The 8,782-nt window shown below is 43.0% G+C and overlaps 1 protein-coding gene across 13 annotated transcripts in view; it reads right to left on the bottom strand.

Annotated features, from left to right (window-relative positions):
- Positions 1-1,265: 1,265 nt before the first annotated feature.
- Positions 1,266-8,782, bottom strand: part of ARVCF (ARVCF delta catenin family member) — a 2,420,581-nt gene continuing 2,413,064 nt past the window's right edge. For all 13 annotated transcript variants that reach the window (XM_069620022.1, XM_069620031.1, XM_069620027.1 and 10 more), the window contains one exon: positions 1,266-8,643. The gene's annotated coding sequence lies outside the window, so the exon portion shown is untranslated. The remainder of the gene's footprint in view (positions 8,644-8,782) is intronic.

The raw sequence follows: 8,782 nt of genomic DNA, 5'->3' as shown, positions 1-8,782 counted from the left end.
TTGTTTGGCTGAATACTGAACTTCTTAAGGAGGCATAATAATTCCAGGTTGCATGACCTGTAATGGTTGGGCCCGTGATCTGAAATTGTGCCTAGACTAGAGAACTCTATTGGTTGCAACAAGAACTTCTAAATGCAGGTGCCAGTTTCTTGGTTGCGTGACTTGTAATTGGTGGACCGTGTAGTCTAAAACTGCGCCAAGACTAGAGAACCCTGCTAACCCAACTTGGAAGTGTATTGTGGTGAACATCAGACTTGGGGAAGGGAACCCTGGGTTATACAGACTTGTGAACAATCCAGTTAAACAGCAAGCCTTCAAGATATCTCTGTGTTATTTTTTAATATTGATTTTGAAGAGGGGAGCCCTAAGGCTTATTTCCTGAAACTTTATTGAACTTGGGGAACCCTGCCCAACCTTGCCAAACGTGTGGAACTGTATTCCGTCCAACTCTGACGAAGCTAAATTGAACATTATAAGAGAACTTACTGACAAATGGGTGGAATAAACTGAAGATTAAGCTTGAGGTAAGATTTGCTCCGAACATTATGTTTGCAACCATGCCTCCCTGTATATATGTTATGTGTATTAGGTGTGAGGGCAAGAATAGGTTTTTGGACACAGACTGTTCTTAAGTTGAACACATTACCTAAAGCAAACTAAGCAAAAGTCTGTGTCAGAGAAATCTCACCTTCGATTAGGGCAAGATAGGCCTTATTCCATCCTGACATTTTCTTTTATAAAGATTTGCACAAGTTTGAATCTGTTGCCTGTGTCTCCTTCCATGATGCCATAATACACAAACAAGGCTGAACTCATGTTTTTGTACCTGCTTTTTGAAATTACCAGTTGTGATTTGTCTACAGAAGAGCAGTATCACCAACCGACCAATCAAATGAGTGCCTGCAACAGGGATATACCTCTCTATCACATCTGTCCTGCAAGCACCAGCCACAACTACTGTGTATGAAAACAATTTGAAATCCCCAGCTAAGAGGCATAACCTAAGCTCCTAAGCAAACTTGGAACCTCAAAGTGTGGTCATAAGAATCTTAAGGGGATCAGGAAAAGTGCCAGAATCCATCGAGCGATAAGAACATATATGACACTGGCTTGGAATTGCAGCGTGCACAGGATTAGACTTCTTACGTTCTTACATGGAAGATTAGAATATTTAAGATCGTCTACTTGCCAAGGGAACAGACACATCTTTCAACACAACGATCTCCATGCCCATCATTTTAGCATAAAATACACAGGAGACGGTACATTTTCAGGCATGATTTTATTGAAAACACACCAAACTTGTTACCTTAAACAGCTGGTTCCTAACAAGCATTCTACTCGTTCATATGAGGGGAAACACCCGAAAATCTTATATATCATCAAAGGAACATTTTTCAGTTAATTTTTATTTGTTTTTTTCCCTGCATGTTCTATGAAAACAGGACCCACGTTTTTATTTACAATATTTGTTTTTCCTCAAAATCAAAACCGGTACTCGTCAGGGATTCTGCAGTGGAGGCATTTAATGTAAAGCCAGAGAAGATAGTACAACCAAAGTCAAGGGGGTAAATAAGTAGCGACCACAGGAAAAGACTACTACTACCCCTTACTGAAACATTGACTTCAGCTGACGTTACACACCGTAATGCCTGATCATAGTTTGATTTCGTTTTTTTATTTGATTTCAAAAGTTTTTTATTTTTTTATTGATTTTAGTTTTGCCTATGACAGTCTAGTTTCTGGTTTTTGTTTAGTTTTCATTGAAAACATTTTACAATTAAAGATGGCCGACTTACAGACAATGGATTTGTTGTCATTAAACCCTGTGGTATTTACTCCCCAGATTTACCAAAGTTGTATTAACAATCTAAACTTAGCTCAATTGCCTCAACTGCTGGATCGAAGCCTAGGTGTTCGAGTTCCCACTGTACAATGAAAATGTAATACATGTTCTCGATGGTCCACAGTACGAAGACAATGTGAAGCAATGCAGAAAAGAAAGACACATTGGAAATGTAAATAAAACACAATATTCTATCATGAAAATGTTTAAGGCACATGATAGTAACACATTTTTGCCACTAACAATTCGTAAAATAATTTGATTTTCAAAACTGCCTGTTAATGGAACATTGCATATTTACAGCTTGGACGAGGTGTGCAGTTTTCCACAATTCTTTTTTATAGTATCACTTTGTGTCCGTGGCTTCTGCCCTGGAGCCGATTAATAGTACCTGCACCGCCTCTTAAAATTCAGTTTGTGAAAATAAAGAAATGGAAGGTGCTTTGTTCTGCAAATGCACCTGCCCTCAAAATTACAAAGGATATCCTCCGTAATTGCCTCAAGAAAAATCATGTCTGTCTTTATTAAAAAGAAATGGACTACTGCCCTCACGGTTAGATTTCCATAGACACTGAAAAAAGCCTCATCTGATGTCATCAAAATAAGGGAAAACCATGTCTTGGCACAATCAATCAATTTGATTTACATTGTTTTGTATTGGTCACTGCACCTTAAAAAAAGTTTAGAAATAGCATGAAATCAGACAGAATTCCAGGAGCATATGATTTCCTTTTTCTTATTTATTTAATTGAACATTTAAATTACATTTGTGTTTTTGCTCGTCACAGTTCATTGATTTAAATTCAGATGCAAGTAGTGATAAAATTCAAGGAGGAGTTTGGATGAGTAAGAGGCCCTGTTCAATTTTTAAGAGTAGAATAAATTATTTATTTGAACAAGCCCCGCAGGTGTGAAAACACCACCTCGAAGCCACATCTGGAAGATCCTCTCCAGTTCAGAGCCACAGAGCAGCACAATGTCACCAGAATGGAAACTAGACTGAGTCGCGAGGAGAATACTAGGAAAGCGTCCTTATGCTACTATCCGGTCCTCTGGAACTCTATCCGGGTGGCAATCTGGACAGCCTCAGTAAGAAAGCTGAAGACCCGTCTTTTTCAACTACTACCTGGTGTAACCTAGATTCTGGCTTTCTTGTGCACACCCCATCTATATATTGTCCTTTGATAATTATTACTAAATGTTTACCTGATTAATTGGTAAATCCTTGCTACAAATATTTGCAGCTATAAAGCATGCTATTTTTCCCAAGCTTGGTTTGCACAGTAAAAGTATATAATAATATGCATATGAAAACTAAATGAAATGCTTGCATTGTTGCTCTTTTTCTTCCAGTCCATCACTGTATAAATAGCTTCGTTTGCCCAAGACAGACCACGCTTAAGGATGCAACAAGTGAGGTATCCGTATTCGGCCAATCGCGCTATATATAGAATCATGATCCTCTATAACGCAATATGCTATTGAGACAAAATTCAAGCATTTCAATTAATATTCATACCCACAATGCATATCCCCTGTGGCTCTGAACTAGAGACGAATTTCCAGCTGCTGTTTCTTGGGAGAGCCATGATTTGTGTAACGTGTTCAATGAAATTACCTATTCCACGCTCATTTTAGTAGGTAAAGGGGTTTCCATCATGCCTTTTTTTAAACCATAATATGGATTCCCTTTATTTTTTTGAGGAAGAACCATATGGCATTTGAGAGAGGGTGTAAATTATAAGATTTTCTGATATAAGCCTCCTGGTGAAACCTCCAAGAAGAAAAGCATTTGATGACGTCTAACCAGGTCAACATTAAAATTTGGGTGATATTTGAGGTGTAGCTTTGCATTTTAATGTTCCCAGGAGATAAATTCATGTTTTGAATTGAAACTAGCAAATACAACTTGATACCATTGATGTAGGATAGTGCACTGAACTTTAAAAATACTGCCTCTCCATTTTCCATATGTTTTTAGCATGCTTCGATCAGGATTTCACAAAATGTCTTGGCAACTCTGTGTAGGGCGCAGTCAGTCTTGGTCTAAAACATAATCTCTGCATTACGCGTCAACAGTCACCATCCCACAAAGTGTCTTCATATTTTGGGGTAATGCTACCAATTGGCACACACTACACTGAATACCGCTACAATCTCTATTTGGTACAAACTTAAAGATTTTGGATATTGTATGTCAGTGCAAGTTGCAACTTGTCAAAGCAAACGTTAAATAAAAGTTGGTGCATTTAAGATATTACACATTGGCGGGCAAGAAATATTGTATTATGTAACATCATTGCTAATAACGTTTCACCATTGCTTTTCGTAGCTCTGACATTGTAGCGGGGAAGGGAGTGGGCACTAGGAATACGTCTTTATGTAAGAACCTTGAGCCCCTACTAGTTTCTGTCCCTTGAAGATCACACAGGAAACTGCCTTTTTGTCTCCACGGGACTGTCTTTCATTTATGCTTGACTTGGACAAAAGCCCTGGAAGCGGGACGAGGCGGTCTTTCAGATATGTCCCGGGCACCGTAAGGACTATGTATCTATGTCTGCCTCAGCTCTTAGCACGTCATCCTCAGAAAGAGGGACCTTACTCCCGTAGATGCTTCCGCTCTAAGTCGGAGCACAGACATCAAGCAGTCGGGTAGAGCTTCAAGGCAGCCATGCGTTGCAGGAGAACAGTCGAACACCACTGCAGCATGCGTTGCAGGAGAACAGTCGAACACCACTGCATAGGTACCCACTTACACTGAATGATGCAGCCGAACCAACATATTACCCACACATCACTACCCAGGACCCCCATCTTCAGCTGTCCCACCCTTGACTGTCTTCATGGAACCTACCCTTCTAACATCATTGCTGTAAATGTTGGAAGGTAGCTCCTGAGGTATTGTAGACTTCCCAGGGCATGGTGGTAATCTGATGAATGGCTACCGCTTATGTAGACTTTCCCCCACTTTCTCAATATCAACGTCCTGGAAGTAAAAACAAAATGGCAGAAAAATATGCACAAAAAATCGACATCGCCCAGGTTAAAAAACAAGGCAAACGCAGACCCACTGCCAAACTATGGGCGGTGCCGGAAGCATAGCATAACGCCTTTGAAATGCTCATGAGTCATTGAATTCACAAAGCCCAGTTGAAAAGATGAACTCTGCCAGGATTGTGTTAGGACCCCAACACAATGCCCCAGCTGCCTAATGAGGGATATTCACCCCAGAAGCAAGTTGGAACAAAGCACATATGAACTGTGTAGGATACTGTAGCTCAATGCCGGTCTTATCCATGCCAGACCAGTCCAAAGTTAACAACAAAATTGAAAACCTTTCTCCGAGGTATGAGATGTGGGTACTCTGGTGCGTTACCCACATGCATAGATCAAAAGCTCTGGCAGTCTTTCGATATAGGTGCTTACTTGACGTATTATCACAAATCATGTGTGACGTCAAGCGTGGGATTTTGTCAATGGAAGAATTTGATTGACAGACACTTAAGATGTTGACAACCTCTGGAGAAGTATCTCATTGGAACTCCAAATCTGGGCTCTACAATAATCTTATCTGGGACCCAAAATGCTGCACAGCTGCATGCATTTCTCATGCACCAATCAGTGAATTATGCCTCTAAGAGACCCAATATGTAGGCCATCCACCAATGAGGAGGGGAAGGCTGCAATGTCATTCATCCTTAAGGTGGAAGTGTGTCATAGCATGAACGTGCTGCTCAATGACAACCGTGGGTGAGGCACCACCTTCCCATCGTTCCTTGAACCAGCAGACATCTCATGTGTACAGAGTCGCCATCACCACACTACTAACCACATGACTATCATACACATTTGGCACATTTTCTGAGTTGAGGTATAGATATCTTATCCAAGCATCACTGGGATCTACCCCAAAAGTGCTTCTTTGGAACATTCCATGGGTAAGTATGGGTCTGTTCTTCAAGTCTGAGATAGCGTGCCTCCTTAAGACCAGCAACTGGAACATTCCATGGTCAAGAACAAGTCTATACTCCACGTTAGTTGCAAGACTCCCTCAAGACCTGTCACTGGAACATTCCAGGGGCAAGAACAAGTCTATACTTCATATGAGTTGCAAGACTCCCACCAAGACCGGTCACTGGAACATTCTATGGGCAAGAACAAGTCTATACTTCATGTGAGTTGCAAGACTCCCTCAAGACCTGTCACTGGAACATTCCATGGGCATGAACAAGTCTATACTTCATGTGAGTTGCAAGACTCCCACCAAGACCGGTTACTGGAACATTCTATGGGCAAGAACAAGTCTATACTTCATGTGAGTTGCAAGACTCCCACCAAGACCTGTCACTGGAACATTCCATGGGCTTGAACAAGTCTATACTTCATGTGAGTTGCAAGACTCCCACCAAGACCGGTCACTGGAACATTCCATGGGCAAGAACAAGTCTATACTTCATGTGAGTTGCGAGACTCCCACCAAGACCGGTCACTGGAACATTCCATGGGCAAGAACAAGTCTATACTTCATGTGAGTTGCGAGACTCCCACCAAGACCTGTCACTGGAACATTCCATGGGCTTGAACAAGTCTATACTCCACGTGAGTTGCGAGACTCCCTCAAGACCTGTCACTGGAACATTCCCTGGGCAAGAACAAGTCTATACTCCACGTGAGTTGCGAGACTCCCTCAAGACCCGTCACTGGAACATTCCGTGGGCAAGAACAAGTCTATACTTCAGGTGAGTTGCAAGACTCCCACCAAGACCTGTCACTGGAACATTCCATGGGCAAGAACAAGTCTATACTTCATGTGAGTTGCAAGACTCCCTCAAGACCTGTCACTGGAACATTCCATGGGCAAGAACAAGTCTATACTTCATATGAGTTGCAAGACTCCCACCAAGACCGGTTACTGGAACATTCTATGGGCAAGAACAAGTCTATACTTCATGTGAGTTGCAAGACTCCCACCAAGACCTGTCACTGGAACATTCCATGGGCTTGAACAAGTCTATACTTCATGTGAGTTGCAAGACTCCCACCAAGACCTGTCACTGGAACATTCCATGGGCAAGAACAAGTCTATACTTCATATGAGTTGCAAGACTCCCACCAAGACCGGTCACTGGAACATTCTATGGGCAAGAACAAGTCTATACTTCATGTGAGTTGCAAGACTCCCACCAAGACCTGTCACTGGAACATTCCATGGGCTTGAACAAGTCTATACTTCATGTGAGTTGCAAGACTCCCACCAAGACCTGTCACTGGAACATTCCATGGGCAAGAACAAGTCTATACTCCACGCGAGTTGCAAGACTCCCTCAAGACCTGTCACTGGAACATTCCATGGGCAAGAACAAGTCTATACTCCACGTGAGTTGCAAGACTCCCTCAAGACCCGTCACTGGAACATTACATGGGCAAGAACAAGTCTATACTCCACGTGAGTTGCAAGACTCCCTCAAGACCCGTCACTGGAACATTACATGGGCAAGAACAAGTCTATACTCCACGTGAGTTGCAAGACTCCCTCAAGACCGGTCACTGGAACTTCCATGGACAAGGAGTCTACTCATGTGTGAAAAGGAGGGCTCCCTCAAGAGCGGTCATTGGAAATTGTATGATTTCATGACCCACCCTTTTATATCTGCAGATAGTGCCACCCCTTTATATTCCCTGAATATAGTTATACCCGAGATGTTATAAGTAGGTTCTTTTTCCTCCATTTGTCTTTTATTCGGTATGGATTTTGAGTGCGGTGTTCGGTTCTTAGGTCATGACATACATATTGTCAAACTGTTTCTTCTTTTCCAAAAAGAAAAAAGAAACCAACAAGAGGCAGTCAATGTTTCATATCAAGAATGTCATTGTAGAATTATGGGTCTTCTATAGGTATACCATACAAGGCATCTTTCCTTGTGTTGCAGGAGTGCCTACTTCCCCAAGTGGGTGCCACGTGGACTTCTTTTGCAGCACAATGTGGGGGCATATTTGGAACTCTAGGAACTGCCTAGGAAGGCTAAAAGCCAGGGTAATATGGAGATGCATTCTTTGATCAGCACCAGGAATACTGTTCTTCAACAGGCATGGCGGCCTCCATTTCCTTTTCCCCTGAATGGAGATGGTGACTGTTCTTCAACAGGCATGGCGGCCTCCATTTCTTTCCTTTTCCCCTGAATGGAGATGGTGACTGTTCTTCAACAGGCATGGCGGCCTCCATTTCCTTTTCCCCTGAATGGAGATGGTGACCGTTCTCAGCAGGCATGGCGGCCTCCATTTCCTTTTCCCCTGAATGGAGATGGTGACCGTTCTCAGCAGGCATGGCGGCCTCCATTTCCTTTTCCCCTGAATGGAGATGTTGACTGTTCTTCAGCAGGCATGGCGGCCTCCATTTCCTTTTCCCCTGAATGGAGATGGTGACTGTTCTCAGCAGGCATGGCGGCCTCCATTTCCTTTTCCCCTGAATGGAGATGGTGACTGTTCTTCAACAGGCATGGCGGCCTCCATTTCCTTTTCCCCTGAATGGAGATGGTGACTGTTCTCAGCAGGCATGGCGGCCTCCATTTCCTTTTCCCCTGAATGGAGATGGTGACTGTTCTTCAGCAGGCATGGCGGCCTCCATTTCCTTTTCCCCTGAATGGAGATGGTGACTGTTCTCAGCAGGCATGGCGGCCTCCATTTCCTTTTCCCCTGAATGGAGATGGTGAGTGTTCTTCAGCAGGCATGGCGGCCTCCATTTCCTTTTCCCCTGAATGGAGATGAAGATGGTGACTGTTCTTCAGCAGGCATGGCGTCTCCATTTCCTTTTCCCCTGAATGAAGATGGTGACTGTTCTCAGCAGGCATTGCGGCCTCCATTTCTTTCCTTTTCCCCTGAATGGAGATGGTGACTGTCCTTAAGCAGGCTCGGCGGCCTCTATTTCCTTTTCCCCTG

The sequence above is a fragment of the Ambystoma mexicanum genome, chromosome 10 (genome assembly GCF_040938575.1).
Source record: "Ambystoma mexicanum isolate Mex_15411 chromosome 10, UKY_AmexF1_1, whole genome shotgun sequence".
Lineage (NCBI taxonomy): Eukaryota > Metazoa > Chordata > Amphibia > Caudata > Ambystomatidae > Ambystoma > Ambystoma mexicanum.
Note: the sequence above shows the minus strand (reverse complement) of the source record. Positions and strands in the feature narration are given on the sequence as shown.